Source organism: Bicyclus anynana, chromosome 2 (genome assembly GCF_947172395.1).
Source record: "Bicyclus anynana chromosome 2, ilBicAnyn1.1, whole genome shotgun sequence".
In the NCBI taxonomy this organism is placed as follows: domain Eukaryota; kingdom Metazoa; phylum Arthropoda; class Insecta; order Lepidoptera; family Nymphalidae; genus Bicyclus; species Bicyclus anynana.
Window position 1 is genome coordinate 10,081,663 of NC_069084.1, and position 22,798 is coordinate 10,104,460.

The 22,798-nt window shown below is 34.8% G+C and overlaps 1 protein-coding gene across 1 annotated transcript in view; it reads left to right on the plus strand.

The window, feature by feature from the left end:
- The first annotated feature begins 408 nt into the window (after positions 1-408).
- Positions 409-22,798, plus strand: part of LOC112054943 (beta-1,3-galactosyltransferase 5) — a 32,913-nt gene continuing 10,523 nt past the window's right edge. Inside the window, exon 1 of the mRNA XM_024094896.2 lies at positions 409-666. The gene's annotated coding sequence lies outside the window, so the exon portion shown is untranslated. The remainder of the gene's footprint in view (positions 667-22,798) is intronic.

Here is a 22,798-nt window from a genome sequence, read left to right on the forward strand (position 1 = left end):
TTTTAATCAAGTTATGTATATGGTATCAACCCTTTATTTTGAATTTATGTGCAGTGCAGTGTGCTTAGTGTTTTATTTTACTGCATATTTGTGCGACATGTGTCCCCGACCCCCGTCGGCCGTCTCTTCTATGTATAAATGAGCTTAACGAAGACTGTCGGAGTAAAGGTTCTCGATTAAAGAAAACTGATAAGATTAATATATATCGACATCTATTGCAATATTCTGCTAAAAGTTTTTTTAAAGGTTTAATTAAATTGAGACCCATCCCAATTAAACTTTAAAAAAATTAAAACTTCAAAAAGTTTTATACGTGATCGACGAAATGAAAGCAAAAATTGAACGCAGCTGACGACAAACGTCAATGTCCACTGTCATGTCGAAGGCCAAAAGCTCGGGCGCACTTGTCAATGTCATAAATCGCAAAATAGTCAGCGAGAGAGGTCGATTTGTTCGATGGACTTGCTTCGCGTTCGTGATTCTGTGATCATTAAATGAAACGTGATTTGCAGCTACAGCATACATTCCTAACCAGAGGAATGTAGAACTAGGAAATCATCCCTATTCAATTATCAACACCTAGTGTATTGTTGAATATTACTGTCTGACTAAACTCACGTCCTGCCTGGCCCCATGCACTGATTGCTGCTTCCTTACGAAATAATGGTAAGTTAATTACTTTTATACTATTATTTAAATTACATATAAATATAACTCAAACTGTATCTGCCCTTTCAATATGTAGAAATTCTCGACATTCTAAATGAATGATTTTGAGCTTTAAGTTCATGTCTAAATTATATTCATACATGAAAACAAATAGTTTACGGTGTTCAAAAGCTGGCATTCCTTTAACTTTTACGCTTAGGTAGTAAGTTTAATCTAAATTATATTTTTAGAACAGTAGTTTATTGATCATAGACCATAGTTATTATAATAGTATTCATGCTTATGGCTGTTATTGATATAATAGTCATGCTTTGTGTTCAGTTTGTTTATATAATTCTATATTCACTGTAATTTGAACAAACATTTAATACATATACCTATAATAGGTATATATTTTTTTAATGTGATTTGAATCTTTACTAATATTATAAAGAGGCAATGAGTTTGTTATTGTAGGGGGTATCTCTGGATCTACAGAACCAATTTTGGAAATTCTTTTACCACAAGAAAGCCACAGAATTATTTATTAGTGTCATAGGCTATATTTTATCCCCATATTCACACAGGAATCAAAAAAATAGAAACCATGCACATGAGTAATTCATCTATGTTATAAAAGTATTGTTTGAATTAGTTATAATTTTTGTTATAATATATTTAGTTTCGTCTGTTGTTTGCATGTCATTTTTTTATTGTAATAAAAAAGTATTATTTTCTGAATCAAAGGTACCCTACATTGTTTCTATATTCTTAATTAATATTTAATGATAATATTATTTAAATTGAAAAATTATTGATGGGATTAGAAACAATGACATATACCAATATAGGATTAGAAATTAATATTATGGAATTATACAGGGCACAATTATCCACCCACTTTACTTTACCCGCATTATATTAAAGTGGGCAGATAATTGTGCGTCTGAGTATATAATTATTGGATATGGAATTAGAAATGGCATCAAGATACATTTATTTTGGCATTCAGTACTGATGAGCGAGTATAGACACAAATAATGTGTGGTGATGAAGCACCACCATTTTTTATCCTATTTCCACAAGCATAGCAGTGTATCTTGATAATTTAGGATAATCTTGAGAGTATAAGAAATCATCATTTGCATTTACAATATTCTTTCTTTTTTCCTTCTGTTGGATGTAACTTTTCCAATAGTTGACTGTTTTATATATATTGCCTATGGTGTGTTGCTTAGGAACCAATGTTATGTGTTTCTCTGACTCACTACTTTTCATCATTAACAGCTGATGGACGTCTACTGCTGGACATAGACGTCTTGCATGGACTCCCAAACAAATAGCTTCAAGCTGCCTGCAACCCTGCAACCTGGTTTAAAAACACTACTTTTAACCATAACATGATATATTGGTGTCTTATTTTTCTCTAGGCACGCTCAGCACAGAGGACTGTACTCAATGTATTGTCTAGGAGTGTAACTAATCCTATAATAAGACACAGTCCTACTACCTTCATTGGTGCAGCTCATCGCAATAGCTCATCTGCTGCATTTGTTAGGATCTTAAATGGTCAATTACATTTGTACATAATAAACCTTTATAAATTTTCTATTTGAGAGCCTTGATAGTCCAGTAGATATTATGACCTCTGCCTTTGATTCTGAGGGTGTAGGCTTATATTAAAAAACGTTGTAGGGAAACCTGAATAACTGAGAATTTTCTTAATTCTCTGTGTGAAGTCTGCCAATATAGATTAGTCCAGTCCTCGAATGAGCTGTAAAATATTGAGTTTTTGTTCTTCCTTGATATTTCTGGGTATCCTCTTTTGACTTTTTTGACTCCAGAATGTTACATTTGCGAAGTCGAGAATAGCAAAATAAATAGATTTTCATTGTTCATAAAATTCATGAACTTCCACAATGTAACGCCTGCTTCTATTAAATAAATTACAAGAGTACTATATACATGCATACAAATATATTGTATGATGTTAAAAAAAATGAATGTTTTTCTCAAGTTCTCATAATAGCTACAAACAATAGTCCAAGTGAGTCTGATAACAAGTCACACTTCATTGCATCTTTCATCTTGTTCTTATAATTCAAGGCTATTCTTATTGGAATCTTGTATTTTCTTTAAGCTGCTATGCAATACTATTGTGAATGTGTAAGTTTATTTAATTACTAGAAGACGCCGCGCGGTTTCTCCTGCGTGTTTCCCGACCCCGTAGGAATACGGGGATAAAATATGGCCTATAGCACTCGGGGATAGTGTAGCTTCCCAATCGTGAAAGAATTTTTCAAATCGGTTCAGTAGTTTCAGAGCCTATTCAATGCATACTAACAAATAATCAATTTTTTCCTCTTTATAATCTTAATATATAAATGCAAAAGGTCTCATTCATTACGAAATCTCGAAAACCCCTTGACGTACAAAGATGAAATTTGCCAGGGAGGTAGCATTAGTAAATATCCGTTAAAAATTTTGCGACAGGGCCGGATTAAGGAGGTCTAAGGGCGGACTAAGTCGCGGGCGTCCGCTAGTATTAGTATAGATTATATACCTTTGTGAGTGTCATAGGTTAAATTTTACCCTCATATTCTCACGGGAACGGAAACTACGCGGGTGAAATCCTGGTCACTGATAAAATATTAAGTAATGTTGGTAGATATTAAATTTTACAGTGTGGTTATATAAAAATGCAGCAAAACACCTATTTAATAATATGTAGTGCAATTACTATTAAAATTCTGAAATAAAATAAAAAAATCATAGTAGTATGTAAAACATATAAGTAGGTACATATATTTCTGTGTCTACGTATTTTTGACAATAAAATACCTATTTGATGCTAAAGATTTTCAACCTTACTCGACGATTTTCAAAAATCACAATAAGTAGTCCCGAAAAGTATAAAATATTTAGGTACAATGCATAAAGTAGGTATTCATTAATTAGCTTTATCACCGATTCCATTTGCATAACAAGCAATGGTATACTTATTTAAATAATAATGACCGTGCGTAAAGCCTTCGATATGAGATCGATTAATTAAACAAAAAATATTTTTTCATTACATTTATGAATACGCTTAAGTTTACTATTGGGTTTTCATAATAATTAATTAATTTATTATTAGTTTAACTGGATCACTTTCCGATGCATATTAATTAGCTTTTTAAATTGAATTTAATTAGAACCATGCGGGCGGAAAAACACTACAATCACAATGAACCCCTTTGACAAAAACGACTCGACGCCGACGGACCTCTCAATCGAATTTTATTATTTACAAGTTAGCCCAAGGGCTACTAAGACTACTACAAAGACTACAATCTCACCTGATGGTAAATGATGATGTAATCTTAGACGGAAGCGGGCTAACTTGTTATGAGAAGTATGAAAATCCACACCCCTTTCGGTTTCTACAAGACATCGTCCCGGAACGCCAAAACGCTTGGCGGTACGTTTTGCCGGTAGGGTGGTACTACCCACGGACGTAATTAGCCACGGCCGAAGCCTCCCACCAGCTAGACCTGGACAAATTAAGCAAAACCTCAATCGACCTAGCCGGGGATCAAGCCCATGAGATAGCTTTCGTTCTATCTTATATTATTTTAATATTGATAATTAATAATTATCTTATATGTATAATATTGATATGGTTCCTCCTGAGTTTTATCACATACTAGCGTTCACTCGAAACTTCGTCCGTGTGAAAATCGATGTAAACTTTCAATTTCCCTACTTCACCAACCTTATTTCACACCCTTCTATTTATATTTTTGCAAGTTTTTTTGAAGTATAATAAATAGTCTACTAATTTTACATTTACAAAATATGTACCTTGAAAACTGAAGGAATTTCCATACAAACTTCCTACCCCTAGTTGTCCTCTTTTTGATTTGGTTTTCGCGACAAAAAGTATCCCATTACCCATCTTCGTATTATGGCATCAAATCGAGCCAAGTTTCATTTGAATTCATTCAGTAGTTTCAGCGTGATGCCCGGTAATAAAATAGACGGACTGTCAGACAGACAAAAAATAACAAAAACGTGTTTTGGGCCTTAGTATCTTAGGTGTCTTTTAGCGGCATTTTTGCGTCTTATCACATAGGATATTTTAAATATATACCACTAAACAATATATGTGCTTGCGCTATTAGAAGTTATTTACTATGGGAGTTGGGAAATAGAGATCATCTAGTGGGTAAACAGAAACAAGAAACTGGTGAAATTGGTAATGATTTATTTGTTTTCACGCGTTTTGGTTATAAAAATAGTAGGTACGTGTTTTAAAATCCGGTTTCTCGTGAATATGGGTTAAATAAAACACGCCATTCGTTTAGTTTGAAATTAGAATAAATAATACACGTTTTTTTTTAATTATACAGCAAAGCTCTGGCCAAAGTAGAACGATTAACATTAATATTAAGTAACTCTTAAAATATTCGAATAATAATAAAATATAGATGAAGTTTAAGGTCTGTGACTGTGAGCGTTACAAGGTTAGCTAGAACAGTCGAGATTGGAAACAAATGAGCAATACTCTTTGTCAATTTATATTACGAGTAGTCTTTGTTTGTCTAGCAAATGAGGAAGAAAGTTCCAAAGTCATTGGTAAATAATATGTATCATGGACCTTAATAAAGAAAATTTGTCGCAAGCATTGAAGAGATGTTATTTAAGAGATTTTTGTATGAAATATTTAGGTAGATACTGGAATTTCGTGACGTGCGTGGCATACCTAACTAAGGGTGCTTTTTCCACCAGAGATGTGCTATGCTACGTTGCTATGTATGCGTATGTTATCCACCAATCACATTCATTGGTGCACATAGCTTAGCACTGGTGGAAACTGATTCAACTAAGGCAAATTTGATGGCAATAGTGAGATTGTGAATTACATTTTACCACAGAACAGAAAACGCTAAAACCAAACGCTTCTTTAATCCGTGCATTTCAAAAATTTTTTTTACACGTTAGGGGCCCCTGAAGTCCGGGGGCCTCATATCAATGAAACGGCTGATACGGTGGTAGATTCGCTTCTGCTGAAAAATTCTAGGAACATTAGTCACGAAAGTCTGGCTATGACAGGCTCTTAATAGACAAGAACAAATTGATTTTTTTTACCGAAACTATATCCGTACAAATGGTAAAAACGCGGCTTAAGCCTTCTTCCGCACGAGAGTTTTTTTAACGGACGTTAAAAAGGCGTTCAAATACAACAAATGCATTCCCAAGTATATTCAAAATTAATTTATTTCAAGTAGCCTCAGTTTACAAGCACGTTTGATACGTCAGTTGACTATTTGTAAAGACTCTACCACCGGTTAGGAAGGCAGGTTCTGCTGAGAAGAAACCGGCATGAAACTCGACAGTTGCTTTTTTACAATATTATAATTGAGACAACATTACAATTTCTCATAGTTTTACTTCCTGTGTGAAGGTGGAAGCTGATCCAACGTCCTCCGAGCATCTTTATAATTAAGGAACTCATCCATGGTGTAGTAACTTCGACCAAGTATGTTTTTAACACATTGCTTAAAGCTATACATTGGGAGGTCCACCACAGTCTTGGGGATCTTGTTATAGAAGAGTACACCCAAACTTGCAAAAAATTTTTTTACTCGTTGGAGACGATATGCAGAAAACGTTTCACACGTTTTTAAACTTTGTTTTTAAAATACGTCCCTTTTTTGAGCAGTGTTGCATTTTCAATTTTGGGCGTTGGAAATAGACCTTCATTTGACTTCATATTAAATTTGAACGCTTTTTTAATGTCCGTTAAAAAAACTCTCGTGCGAATGAGGGCTAAGAGCATGTCGTCACATCAAGTGCTATAACCGCTAGTGGTTTTCTGTTTTACGTTTCTTTTGTCACGTTAGTTTTCTGTCTGGCTCTAGATGTTGAAGATGTGTCTGGAGTTTTCTTTCCTTTGTTTGATACAAGCTTTTATTTGACTTGTTAATGTGGGTCAAATCTTTTACTGTATTTTAAAATATTTTCATCTGAATGAAAATGCTTACGTAGAACTACAGCCGAAACTCTAGATATGGCGGATCACTTATGTTTTACACACCCCCTATTAGATACTTAGTCCTTGGGATCAGGCTTTTACAATGTATTCATGACCATATGTTTTAGTACTCAATGTTTGTCTGTGATATTTATGGCGAGTCAGACAAATTTTGAACCTAGTGAACAAGGAACCTTTCTTCTTTCAAGACATATTCCAGACTTCGGCCGATATTATAATATGGTTGTGGCCATGGTTAGCTACTTTCAAATTTGTTCAACTCACCATGAATGTCACATACGAGTATATACATAGTTTGTTCAGAGGTCATAAACAGTTTTGTAAGCCTGGGCTATATTTATGAAAATGTATGAAATCAAATGATTTGCTGATAAAGACATTATGGACATCAGTATACCAATTTAAAACAAGAAATAATAATTCTAATAGGAATTTCTCTAAAACGAGTTTCAATACGTTACCACGAAAAACAAGACGAAATAAATAATACAAGACAAAATATACTACTTGCTTTGGATATTTTTATTGAACATCCTCAGAATAGTATAGCTTCAAATAGAAATAGATGGTGGGGAGCTTTAAATATCAGTTCGACATGTTTTTGGAAGAGTTGCTGAAACTTTCATGGAGTTTTAGAGATTTAACATAGTATTAGTATTGTAACGTAGTGTTTTAGTAGAAGTCTAGGGATGTAATACATCGAAGATTTATTTGCAAACGATATTATTATACAAATGGCCCTAACAAGTTAGGGTTTGCTGACTGATTTTATGGAATTTCCAACGGCTTTTCCAACCATTCACACACATACAGCACTTATATAGGTACTTTACTTTGATTTTGGAAATTCTTTCTCCAATATCAAAGTACCTATACAGGGTGATTCGGACTTTAGTACCGATATTTTTTTTCGTGGTTCAGTATTATTAATAGAACATAAATCTACAAACAGTTCGATACATTTTATGTAATGTTTTTTTTTCAATTTATGTCTCAGAAATAACAAAATTTTTTTATAACAATAAAAATATAATAACAATATTTATTTTTTATTTGACGGAATTATGTATTCCAATTATTTTTTGACGGCCTCCGTGGCGCAGTGGATTTAATGACGGAGGTCCTGGGTTCGATCCCCGGACGATTGAAGTTTTCTTAATTGGTCCAGGTCTAGCTGGTAGGAGGCTTCGGCCGTGGCTAGTCACCACCCTACCGACAAAGACGTACCGCCAAGCGATTTTGCGTTTCGGTACGAATTACGATGTCGCGTAGAAACCGAAAGGAGTGTGGATTTTCATCCTCCTCCTAAAAAATTAGTCCGCTTCCATCTTAGATTACATCATCAATTACCATCAGGTGATATTGTAGTCAAGGGCTAACTTGTAAAGAATAAAAAAAAACCAAGTCACGTTATTTGTGAGTGTCGCAGGCTATATTTTTTCTTCGTATTTCCATACGGGGGTGAAGTCGCAGTGCTTTTGCTAGTTTGTTAAAAAAATTTAATGAACTATTCTCACGTCATTACGCTCTGAAACCAAAACTCGTATCTGCATTCTGCAAGTTACTATTTTTACCTTACATAAACATTTGTTAGCATGTTGGAAATGGTGTCAGTTTTAATGGTCGAAACACGTAATCAGCCGGCCAATTCACTAACTATGACGTATTGTTAGCTACCTAATATAATTAACATGAAATCAATAAAAACCATAGCCGTTATAGCCCAGTGGATATGACCCCTGCCTCCGATTCCGGAGGGTGCGGGTTCGAATCCGGTCCGGGGCATGCCTTAAACTTTTCAGTTGTGTGCAATTTAAGAAATTAAATATCACGTGTCTCAAACGGTGAAGGAAAACATCGTGAGGAAACCTGCATACCAGAGAATTTTCTTAATTCTCTGCGTGTGTAAAGTCTGCCAAACCGCATTGGGCCAGCGTGGTGGACTATTGGCCTAACCCCTCTCTTTCTGAGAGGAGACTCGAGCTCAGCAGTGAGCCGAAAATGGGTTGATAACGACAATAAAAACCGAATTTTCCGTATTCCGTGAAACCCATTGTAAACAATAGTTACAATGTCAACTGGGCAATGTCATCTAATTCACCATATTTGACGTATGCTAGTTGACATATACGAAACTGAGATGATATGTAAAATGTCATCAGTTGCTTACTGGTAAATGACATTTTGTCAATTGATTTTATGTTTTTTTTTCATAGGTTCATATTAAAGACCAAAACAGTGAATATGCCTGCAGTACTCTTTTCTCTTGAGTCCTTTATTATGATTATTTGATAATATTTAGAGATAGACCGGTTTCGAAACGAAGCGAAACCTTTCACTGATATAAGTATAACCCAGTCGAGTTTACGTAGATTGAAATATTTATATGAATGTATTTTCGTCATTCAATGTATTTTTCACAGCACGGCGAAAAATTCAAATATAAACTACTAGCTGACGCCGCGCGGTTTCACCTGCGTGGTTCTCGTTCCCGTAGGAATACGGGAATAATATATAGCCTTTAACTTTCCTCGATAAATGGGCTATCTAACACTTAAAGAATTTTTCAAATCAGTTCAGTAGTTCCTGAGATTAGCGCGTTCAAACAAACAAACAAACTCTTCAGCTTTATATATTAATAGAAGTATAGATAGTGCAGGCGCTGCACTTAGTTGTACATGCAAAATATGAGGACAATAACTGTTGAAAACTCTAAATAATTACTGCATTAATCATTAAAATATTTTTTTATAAATAAGTTTATATTTGACGACCCCATTTTGAAACATGGACCGACATAATCACGTGATTTAAAGCCGTTTTTCTATTTCAGTAAAATGGTAAACACTCACGATAGATTGAAGTCTAAAAAGTGTATAAATAACGTGGTCATATTTACAACTAGCGGACGCCAGCGACTTCGCGTGGAAATCAATGTAAATTTTCAAGCCTTATTTCACCACTTTACAGTTTAATTTTTAAAAATTTTGAATCACATTATATTTAGTATTTTTTTATGATTTATGAACAAATTTTTAAACCTGTAACCCTCAAAATTAAGGACTTTCCATTTCAACCCCCTTCTTATTTTATTTTCGCAATAAAAAGTATCCTATAACCTTCTCCGTATTATGGTCTTAAACCGTGCCAAGTTTCATTTGAAATCATTCAGTAGTTTCAGCGTGATGCCTGAATAACAAAAAAACATGAACAGACAGATAGAGAGACAAAAATTCAAAAAAAGATGCAATGCAACAAAAAATTTCAAAATATTTTCAATGAACAGAATTAGACCTGCTACAGTTTTATTATAAGTACCTATGGACAGACATACAAAAAATCGAAAAAAAAAATATTTTTGGCTTCAGTATCGAATATATAATGTCACCCAACAAAATTTTTTAAAATATCTATAATGTACAGAATTGGACCTGCTACAGTTTTATTATAAGTTTACATTCAGTTAGTTAGCAATACGTGTAACCAGCTCGTTTTGCGTCGCAGTTTGTTCAAACCTGTTTGGAGTTGAACTGGCTGACGTAGTGGATGGTCGTCTACCTCTGCAGTGGCAATGTCATGTATCGCAGTGTGTATTAGGCGGCGGATAGTTGTAATTGGAAGTGCACGAGCAAAAACTAGCTCATAGATCTGGTGCCGTTGACTAGCTGGAAACGTAGTAAAAAATTAGGTACTGATTCTTAAAACAGATAGGTATGAGTTACATTTTCCTTGTATGTTCATGTAAATCAATAGTAGGTGCATACATACAATGATTATTTTAAAGTATAGTTATGTTACTTTCAAAAGCAGCGATGGGAATACCAATCCAAGATCCAATTTCTCCCCACCGCTTGAGCTATTAACCAAGGCAAGGACAGGGAAAGGTGGAAAAGATTGGTAGAGGCCTATACCCAAAATGGGGTCCATATCCTATATAATTTAGATTTAAGTTAAACATTAACATTAACACAAGATATTAAGTAAATTTGTAAAAAAATAAATCACTAGCACAATGTAAAATGTAAAAATTGACGATACTGGATTAAATAGGCTTTCAGTGAAAGGTTGGGGGAGGCCTATACCCAAAATGGGGTCCATATCCTAAATAATTTAGATTTAAGTTAAACACTACTATTAACTAACACTAGATATTAAATAAATTTGTAAAAAAATAAATCACTAGCACAATGTAAAATGTAAAAATTGAGGATACTGGAATAAAAAGGCTTATAATTATTATTATAGATAGATATGTTTTGTGCCTACAAAATAACCGCGAAAAGTGATTTGAATTTAGAGATTCCACTGAGTGCACAAATGCACAATTTTGTGTTTACTTACATTATATATTTATGTACTCGTATATACGAGTATATTATAGTTTTTACACTTCCTATACACACAGCTCGGCAATGTAGACAATAAATGTATTATGTGTTTAAATAACTTTCGTTTTTTAATAAGGGACTAAATGAAATTAAGACATTTATGCACATTTGTACGCCTCAGTTTTGATATGCTAGTGGCCTATCTCTGGTATAAAATATCATCGCATACATATAAATAAAATTGAAGTGTCTGTCTATATAGTTATTTGTAGGATAGTAAAACACAGTCAATTTTAAAATTTTTGTCTCTCTGTCTGTTTATCCGGGCTAATCACATGAACGCCTGAACCGATTTGAACGGGATTTTCACTGGTATATAGAAGAGGTTCTGGAGCAACATATAGGTTACTTTTTATCCTGGAAAAATCCAAGGTTTCTACGGGGCTTATGAAAAACTGAATAACGAAATTTCGGGCGTCCGCTAATAAAGATCATTCGAGAGAGAAACAAAATCGTTTATTTTAAATGTCAACTTTAACACTAAAATAACAACATAATTATCGATAAGCAAATAAAATATAATAATAATTATCGATATTTATCGATACACGAATAAATAAAATTTGTATATTTTTTTAATGTCAAGGCTATTTTAAAGTCAGTAAAGATTTAACTACTTCAAAAAGTAGTATTTTTTTTTATTTAATAGGTACTTTTTTACTAGGTTTAATTTAATAGGTCTGTGGTGTTTAAAATCTAGTTATAGTCAAGGTTTTGACGATATTGTAAAATTGTCGTTATTAAGCAAATCAGTTGAGATATTTCCGGCAAATCGCTTTGGCACAAAATTATATTTCGCAAGTCCAAAGAATTGAATCCACCATCACCGCATCACATTGTAATTAAAAAAAAATGTTTAGTAATTTAAACCAATATTATAATAGAGGTAAGATTTGATTTTTAATTTTTTTTTGTTACGAATTTACCTAAAAACTATTCCATCGATTTTAAATATTGTTCTAATTGTTTTTAAGTTAATCTAAAGTCAACTAAATATTTTCCTAGATCATTAGAAAGCTAGCACCAACGAGTGCACATGGACTATATTTTATCTCCGTTTTCTCACGGGAACGCGGCGGCGAGGCGACTGCTATAATAGTAGGGGAGTCCGGGATGCTAAATTTGCAGTTACTACAGCGTCATTGGGATCGATTAGATTTGGTAGATTAGATGATACAAATTATAATTTTCGCTTTCAGCGGTGGGGAAAAAATACTTTGGTTTACTGAAATCATCAGAAAACATGAGCGATTATTCAAGAGATACTTTCATTGAAAATAAGTAAAAAATTAACCGCAATCGTGGCTCGATAACAGGAATATATATATCTAAGAGTTTTATTTTGTAACTTTGGAACTCTCCCATTCCTTTACGTTACGCTCAAATCGTCAGATTTTCGAAATGGACACCTTTTATCTATCAACTCATCTACCTTATCTTAATCTGACGTGCTGGTTGAGTATTTCTGAAATTAGTTTTTTTTTGGTTGCCCTAAACGCACCCACCCAAGGGTTCATACTTTGTGGAGGTACTCAACGTGCAAGGTATACTACCTTATGTTCATCTGCCGCGCTCGAGTAACTGCAAATATCCCCTCTTCGGCTCCCCTATTATAAAAATAATATAAATTGTTAAAACAACCGTTCAAAAGACCAGCCTCACAAGAATTAGCTATAGACTAATTCAAACACCAGTAAGGTATAAATGTAGACCTAACCAGTGACCTAGTTCTATTGGCTCGTCACTAATACAGATCAGAGCCTTTGAAATCAGATCAAAAACCTCTATTAATAGATCTAGAATATAGAAGAGACACATTCGCCTTGTATAAAAAATGTGGAGTCAGCATTTCAGCCCTGAAAAGTATTTGCTCGAGTGGCTAAGTCGGTCACGAGGTGGCCATCGAGGGAACTTAATACTTTTCACCTACGTTGTATATCTACTTGGATAGCCCAATGTAGAAAAGGCTGTAGGTATTTTTTTGTACTATAGAAAGTTATTTTCTTCTTCGGTCGTGTAGATATTTAGATTAATCTACTGTTTAGCGGATATCCGCGTGTGTAATGTGACGTAACAGTGATTATTTTGTGGCAGAGTAAACGCCTCGAGCAGGTCCCAGGACTTGTGACCTTGGAAGTAGGTTTAAGGGGTCGATTCCTTTATAATGCATCAACACTCACCTTCCCTGCCCGATATGTTCTCCATGCCCACACTAAACAATTTATGATAAACAATAATTACAACACAAAACATTATTGCACACAATTACTAATGCGACTGGCAGCGTGACGGTGTGTATGCTGCCTAACAATTGAGCTCAAGTCGTCAAATACCAAAAACTGATACCTCCCCTCTACAGTAACATAAATAATGAATGTTAATACCACGACCCCCCACTAGGTGGACCGAAAACATCAAGCGGGTTGCAGGGAGCCGGTGGACGCTGGCAGCTCGAGACTGTTTTGTTTGGAAGTCCATGCAAGAGGCCTACGTCTAGCAGTGGACGCCCATCAGCTGATAATGATGATAATACCACCTGTAATCGAGGAACTTATAACAGTAATGTAAACCCTTGACGTGAATAAAAGTTGAACATCAACGCAAATAATCTTTAATTTTAGTAGAAATTGATTAGGTACCATAAAAATCTACAGTGAGTCAAACTTAAAAGTTAAGCATAAATATGATATCGCGGACTTTTTTAAACTTTTAAAAGGACGCAGCGCAAGGTTGTCAAAAGGAATAATTTCCCCGTTTTTGCCACATTTTTCATTGATACTCCGCTCATATTGGTCGTAACTCGTAGCATGATGTTATAAAGCCTTCACAGAAAAACAATTTTTCAATTCGAACCAGTATTTCCTGAGATTAGCGTGTTCAACCACACAAACCAACTCAGCTTTTTAGTATTAGTACGTACTAGCGGACGGCCGCGACTTCGTCCGCGTGGAAATCAGTTTTTCACAAATCCCGCGGGAACCATGGATTTTTCCGGGATGAAAAGTACCATTCCAAATACAACCAAATCGCTTCAGTAGCTGCAGCTTAAAGGAGGATCAAACGTACACACAAATTTTCGCCTTTATAATATTAGTGTGATAGATAATTTTGTCTAGATTCTAGAGAGAATTAATTATACTAATTTTAATCTTCAATTGTTTAGCGGCTCACGTCTGTACCGTGAAATTATTTATCGTCAGACCCATTATTTTCATATGCAGGATATGCCAGCAATTATTTATTACTCATGTTAAGGTCGAAGCAGAATTTTGCACTTAGGGTAATTCCCCGGCGCGGTAATGTGATAAAATGCTTCGTATTGATTAATTCAATACGAATTGTGATGCTACGCGTACGTATCGATACATAATTGTATTGGGACTTGAAGTCGTTCGACTACAAAACACGTTTGACTCTTGTTACGCGTCGGACTTGTTAATCCACATTTGCACTATTTAATAAAAGCGAAAGTGTATTTGTGGTTATTAATCACTGCTTATTAAGCGTCTATAAATCCTTAATAAGATTGACTTAAGAATATTTTACGATAAAGATATTTTAAGTAAATTTTGGTACATACCTATCACCTGTGAAAAAATTTTGAGCTCAAAAAGTTCGTATACGTACCTAGGTAAATCGGGATAAACTAAACCTTCGCTAAGGGACATACCTAGTTAGGCATTATAAAATATGGTGCCTAATTTTACTTTATATATATATATATATACTATCATAACATAATGGTGAACTCGTCATCCTCACATAAACGTCAAGTATATGAGGATGACTATTTATGTACCTAATTATATAACACTTACTTACTAATTAGTCACATAAATAGAACAGTGCCGTGTACTTCATAGGTGCAAAACAACACTGCTTACTTCGAAGACTCATTACGAACATGTGTTGAATAAAAGGAATTTTCCATTTTGTACAAATTTTACGTATAGTGCATAGTTACAAACAATGGACCATTTCAGCTCATCGTATAATTCTACTATTGTATGTATTCAATAATGTGGTAAAACATGTCAAAATAGACATAAATAGCCATGTTACACATGGAACTATCACATTATTCATGTGACATTGCCACTGCTCGTTCACAGTGTTGGCGCGCAGGTATTCTGTGCATGTGTGTGGTTGCCGTTAGCGAGTGGTCGGGGCCTTGACCTCTCTGACCACTGAGTCAGCAACCACCTGCATCTACACGTTTATAGCATGGTTTCCTAGCTCAGATGCATTCACGTAGGCTGCGGTGGGCATTCCGAGCCTTGGCTGAGTTTGTTGTTTGAGCACGGCGGGTTTGGAACCCTCGTAACTTTAATTTTAAGTTTTCGAATGATTATTATCACCATTATCTTAAGTTTAATATTATGACCTGACGTTTCGAAAGAGCTTGTAAAGTAAGCCTATTTGAAATAAATGAATTTTGACTTTGACTTTGAACCTGAAGGTATTCATATTTTACAATTTCATTAATGTATTTCGGTATTAAACTTGTATAAATTTTCCGATTGAGTCAGATGAGCGCTTTCGACTCTTGTTTCAAATTGAAATTACGCTTCTTTGAAACTTTTATGTTAATACCATAGATTAAAGAATAATAGGCAGATAGAGCGCACGGAGCACGACGGACTAACATTTTAATACTTTCCGATTGAGTCACAAATTTACGTATGTTTCGTTTCAAATCATGCTTCTTTGAAAAGTTGTGTCATTTAAAATACCAGTGAAATTATCTCGCTTTTGGTCAATGCTATATCCACCTCCCAGCGTTCCGTCCACAGAATGGTATATCGTCAAATATCCGCGCTTGGGGGGGTTAGTGATGCCCCGCTCGCACCACTTCATACCTGTGCAGTCCTTTCCCCTCGTCGCCCGCATATCATGGGAGTCATCAACGAACTTGCCAAGCTATAACGTGCTTCTCATAAAGTCATAAGATCCGTCGTATAACAACTTCATGTAACACATAAAATATCCATGTCCATATCCAGTCAAATTAAAAACGGTAGACACAAATAGATGCTTTTTTGCGTAACTTGCTTTATTATTTTAGTAACAAGTCGTGACAAAGTTGTCCTCGCCGAAGAAGATTATATACCCTAAAATATTTCGTCATCATTTGATGCGTAATGCCTTCAATTGTACTAGTACGCTCAATTGTATTAATTAATACTTCTAATAAAAAATGTGGATTTGCAAGTTCGTTTGTTTGTTACGCTTTCACGCCTAAACCACTTAACCGATATTAAAAAATATTTTATATATGGAAAGTTTTATTATCGCGGATAATAAAGCTTTCCATATCGTAATCCTAATCCTAATCACACTAATATAATAAAGGCGAATGTTTGTAAGTGTGTAAGTATGTTTGTTCCTCTTTTACGCTGCGGCTACTGAAGCGATTTGGCTGAAATTTGAAATGGAAATATATTTTGCTCTGGATTAACACATAGGCTACTTTTCATCCCGGAAAAATCCACGGTTCCCGCGGGATATGTGAAAACTGAATTCCACGCGGACGAAGTCGCGGGCGTTCGCTAGTATTATATAAAATATTTTTCTATATATAAAAATCTCCACAGCCCTTTCATTTGAAGGACACGATGTAGTCCGAAAATACTTTTTTAATTTACCATCTTGCCCACCTAAGTGACCCCACCCATTACTAAGAAAAAATCAGTATAAGGGGGACATGAAAACATCACAACGTTGCGTTTGGCGTTTGGGCACAAATTTGAGTCACTAGGAGTTGATATTTACCTCAACTAAATAGTAGTAACTAGTAGATTCGGAGCAAACTGTGACGGACTGACTGACGAACACGACTGATCCTTTTAAAGAGAGAGAGATTTTGTCTAGACTAGACAACCTCTCTCTCTTTGAAACGATCAATAAATAGTTAGTAAATAGTAGTAGGTAAAAATAAATTCCTAGTGACCCAAACGCCAAACGCAAAGTTGTGATGTTTTCAAGTCCTTAAATCCTAAAAAACGTCATTTCAAATGTTGAATCCGTTTTAAAAATCTTATAAATCTGTTAAATCGGTGAAGTACAAATACTAAACTAAGCTGAATATATTGCGCGAATCCTTTTCCGTAGAATTACGACCGATCAATCCATCTATTCAACAAACGTATCAGAGACAAAACTGTCAGGGCCTTCTTTATTTATTGCTGGTATTTCCGAAAGAATTTTATATAATCAAACCGTTTGCACCTTTTCCTCTTATCACGTTTTTCCTCAGAATTGTCTACCATTGTCTTTAACGATCTTTTGCAATGCGCGAATACATTGTTCCGTTAAGGAAAGGTGGCTTGTAATAAAGATGTACGTAGCGTGATCAAAAAGAGGACGTCATTTTAATTTGTTCCCAATATTGATTGGTTTTTATAGTCACGTGATTGTACTGTAATTGTTGGTGTCATATGGTCTATGAATATTATATTCAACGTTTTCACAGTCATCTAAAAAAGCCATATTCGTTTAACATATTAAATTGATGTATTCGTACTCAATATTACATACTAGTATACCTTTATTATAAATGCTTCACGACGAGCGTCGACTAAGCCGCTGAAACGATTTAGAGGTTCAAAATTTTACCCCAAAAAAGTTGAAAGGGCTCGAAAATTGTATTCGTAAAAATTCGTGTGTTAATAATTTTAAAAATTCACTTGTTGGTTGGGTGGAAAAGGAGTTGACTTTTTTTTTATATGAAAGTCAAAGTCTATACCCATGTTATTTTTCAATTTATGTTGGAGGTAACAGGTACATTTACTATGGTTTTAAATGTATTTATGATGGAGGTAAAAAGGGGATGATAGCTTGCACTAACATACATACATAATTTCTATGCTCTCCTTTACACTGATATCCGTTCGAAGGGCGTCTAGACCAGTATTTAGACGGATGGCTCAATACCAGACAAACCGGCTACTGTGATTGAACGATTGAATTTAGCGGATCCGATCAAGCTTCGCTTTGACTTATGTATAAGTACTTCCATAGATTAGAGAATCTACCCTCATCCTACGCCTACCCCCTACCGTAAATAATGAGCATTTTCTAACGGCGGCATTTCCATTATTTTTTTTAAATAAAAGAACACTTATATTACATAACATTACATCTTACTGTCGCAATATTTTTTGTTAAAAATGATGCTCTACAAAGTTGTTATACATTATTTTATTCTATTATCAATAGATTTTGCAGCATTCGCGATGTAAACAATATTATAGGTATTTTTTTACATCTTGGATTACATTATTGGAGTTTTAATAGGATACCTAATTTTTTTGAAAATATAATATAGCTTACAGCATACGGGGATAGTTAGCAGGATAGTAGTTTCGTGGCCTATTCAATGCATACAAACATTCAACATACGTAAACCTTCCCCAAGAATCGCTCGATCTATTGAAGATGATGATGTACTTTGAGCCGTGATAGCCCAGTGGATATGACTTTTCAGTTGTGTGCATTTTAAGAAATTAAATATCACGTGTCTCAAACGGTGAAGAAAAAACATCGCGAGGAAACCTGCATACCAGAGAATGTTCTTAATTCTCTGCGAGTGTGAAGTCTGCCAATCTGCATTGGGCCAGCGTGGTGGACTATCGGCCTAACGCCTATCATTCTGAGAGGAGACTCGAGCTCAGCAGTGAGCCGTATATGGGTTGATAACGACGAACGACATGAAGTCTGCCAATCCGCATTGGGCCAGCGTGGTGGACTATCGCCCTCTCATTCTGAGAGGAGACTCGAGCTTGGCAGTGAGATATTGAGACTGATGATTGATTCTAAGTTAGATACCCATCTGATTGTATGGAGTCAACATTACATAAATGCTTAACCAATTGTGTACCGTAAGTAGGGCATCTCAAATATTAGCTAACAAGCAGCTATTCGATTCGTAATTTAGTACGTACGATGACCTTCATTGTTCACATCGCCCACACGAATTTGATGTGTACACAATATATTCCGTATACAATTTTCAAGCGTACCCCGCTTGAAAGTTATTGAAGACGACCAGTTTACATAATGGTTTGACGAAATTGAATACAATATTTTCGTGTTTTCCATTTAAAATGTAAATACAAACAGAATTGTTTATTTCTATTTTAAATTGAAAAATTTGTTTTTTAAATGTTAAGGATTTTAATAAACAAATTTTTCAATACCTGCGTAAAGTCTGTGCCCGTGAGAATTCGGAGATATTTAATATACAGGTGTCCCGTAATTAATGGGTAAAACGCACATGGTAGATATCACTACCTAATTTAGGTAGCTAAAACTAATTTGAATAGTTTTGAAAAAATCCCAATATTTAGTTTTTTATGTATCAGTTTTTTAAATGCTACTGTAATTAAAATTTTAATAATGATCAGAATTTTTGCTAAACATTATGGATTAATTAACCAATATAGTGTAATTCGATTTTTATGATAATTTTTTTATGGATTTGGATTAATTTGTTTTGTAGAAGAAAGTTTTACTTAAGTGCAATAATTATTTTTTTTTCATTAAACACCATAGATTGAATTTGATAATAAAGCAGCAAGTTACTTTTATGGTTTTATTTAATATCAATTACTACATAAGCTATAGCTTGGCAACTTCGTTAGTGGCACTCCCGATGGTCCGCGCAGGCCGGGGGGCGTGTAGCGATGAATGAAAATCCCGCGACTGATGCATCTCACTTCCCCGCACGCACGAATTCACACACGCACAGGCTTTCCCCCCGTCGCCCGCATATCATGGGAGTGTCATCAACGCACTTGCCAGACTTCGTGAATTTGTTCAGTTAAACACCGTACCGTATGTGAGCGGCTGAAACCTATGACCACATGTGAGCTGAAATGTGAGACTATCTGATAACATGTTTAACATTGACGATGTACCGTGGCTTTTAAATGTGACAATTAAAATTTCCGTTCGATCTTCTCGACTATTATGGTCTAACTCAGAGTTTCCCAAATGTTGCCCTTGCCATGTTTTTCCCCCTACTTATTTGATATTGATTTTCTGTATCCTACAACTTACACAATTCTATAAACATATATAATATTTTTTTTACTTCATAGTTACTTTTAAAATAATGTATGTGTTTTGATGTTATAAGATAACATGATGTAAAAAATAGGTACTATCAGTGTATGTGTTATGATCCACTATCGTGGAAACCATTTTCATTTAATGGAGCCCCAAATTTTTTTTCGCTGACATAGACCCCTAGGGGTCGATATAGACCACTTTGGGAATCACTGGTCTAACTGAAAAGTTGGAAGAGCATGCTCCGGACCGGATTCCAACCTACGTCTGAATCGAAGGCAGAGGTCATATCCACTGAGCTATCACGTCACATTTTAAGTATTAAATATCATGTGTATTAAACTGTAAAGAAAAAATCGTGAGGAAACATACATACCTGAGAATTTTCTTAATTCTCTACGTGTGTGAAATCTGCTAATCCGCATCGGGCCAGCGTGGTGGATTAAGGCCTAACCTCTCCTTTAAACCTAGGGATTATTGTTCAGTAGCTGACGCCGCGCGGTTTCACCCGCGTGGTTCCCGTTCCCGTTGGAATAAGGGGATAATATATAGTCTATAGCCTTCCTCGATAAATGAGCTATCTAACACTGAAAGAATTTTTGAGATCGGACCAGTAGTTCCTGAGATTAGCCCGTTCAATCAAACAAACAAACAAACAAACTCTTCAGCTTTATAATATTAGTATAGATTGTTTATTTAAAATAAAGTTGTAAGACTAAAAAGAACGAAACAAAAAAACATTTCAGCTAGAAATAAAAAGATGCATTTTTTTCATACAAAAATGGTCACGGTAGAGAGTTTATATACTTTATTTATTATTAATTACTTTCCGTTACGCGATCAGTCACACTAGCCGTGAATATCAACATCGTCACATTCTGATATGAAACGACTGGGCCGCGCGAATTGTATGACCGTATTTAATTTTATATTTTGACTAATACAATATGATATAATATGTCATATTTGTAATGTGCTCGCCAAGACCTTTCCTATGATACCAAACACGTGATGATTATCTTAGTTTAACTTTTTTCGAGGTTAGAATCTGAAATTTAAATTCCGTTGTATAAAATTTATATAGTCTGTGTCATACGAATGTTTTAACACCTCATTTATTAACATCAGTTAAGTAATTTCGGCGCTACCGTGGAACATACAAACATTCAGAAGTAGATACTGCCAAAATCATTACCCTTCCTTTTGACTTGCCGTGGTCGGGTAAAAACTTGATTATACAATATTTACAACAAATATTGGCTTTTTATTCTCTCTCAAACAGCGCGTCGGTAAGTCGCTCAACATTTCCTCCATTATTAAATATGCTGTATCTATACAGGGTGCTCGGGAGAAGTTCCCATGACTTAAAGGTGTTGACGAGATCACTTATGCGAACCAAACTGCATAACTAATATTGCTTTAACTAAAAAATAAAAACTTTTTATGTTCTCATACAAAGTAATTCAAATAATTCCGTAACACACGCCTTTATCTATCCTTGCATTTTAAAATACGTAAAACTTGGCTACGTCATAATTATAAGGATGCGTATAAGGGACACATTTAAGAGCTATTTACAAAAGTAATACTTTCACTCCGAAAATATTAATTTAGAACACGTGTTCCTTAGACATATTTAATTAATTTTCCTTAAAGAATATAAACCTAGAGTTTTGAGAAATACTCCGGAGCATCCTGTATAAAGCTTTTATGTGATTATTATTATATTATTACTTTTATATTGTTTAATATTACCCGTCTATAAACATTTTTTAAGTCTCACTAATTCCGTTAAATCTTTCTACTCTTTTTAGGGTTACAGCCAAATGGCAAAAACGGAACCCTTATAGATTCTTCATGTCTGTCTGTCTGTCTGTCTGTCCGTATGTCATAGCCATTTATATATAAGAGAGACGCTTCCAAAGTGGTAAAATATCCCCCCCCCCCCCCCCGTAACTTCTAAAATAAGAGAATAGTAATATTTTTAAAAAATATATGATGCCATACCATACCATGCAAAATTCCACCGAAAATTGGTTTCAACGATCTTGTAAGTAGTTTTTTTTTAATACGTCATAAATCGTAATCGTAATAAGTATATACATATATAATGTGTATATGTAATTAATGAGCAAAAAGTTCATGTTACTTGCTGCCACGGAACCCTTCATGGGCGAGTCCGACTCGCACTTGTCGGTTTTTTATTATTTACGAGTATCTAATATTTGCATCAGGCTTAGAGCTAACTACGTCTTTTAAATAATATTACGTGAATATTTTTGAAATGAAAATTCTTATTACTTTGACGAAGACTGCAGTGCGTTCGCGCTGTTGCATTTGAGACTTCGTTTTACATTTTATTTTAATCTTATAAATACTATACAGGTTTAACACCTTGTAGTTTAATAGGTGTGTGTGTGTTTTTTTTGCCGTAAAAGTATTAATACTGTATGTGTATACTATAGCTGTTACATGTAGTTTTACCTGCGTATGGACGCCATAGGAGACGCTCAGAATCACATAGCGGAGCGGGCGATGGAACGAGCTATGCTCGGAGTATCTCTACGTGATCGAATCAGAACGATCAAAGGAGCCTGTGTGCCTATTGGCGTATCTAGAATTATTTCCTAGGGTGGGCCTTTCTTAAAAAGTA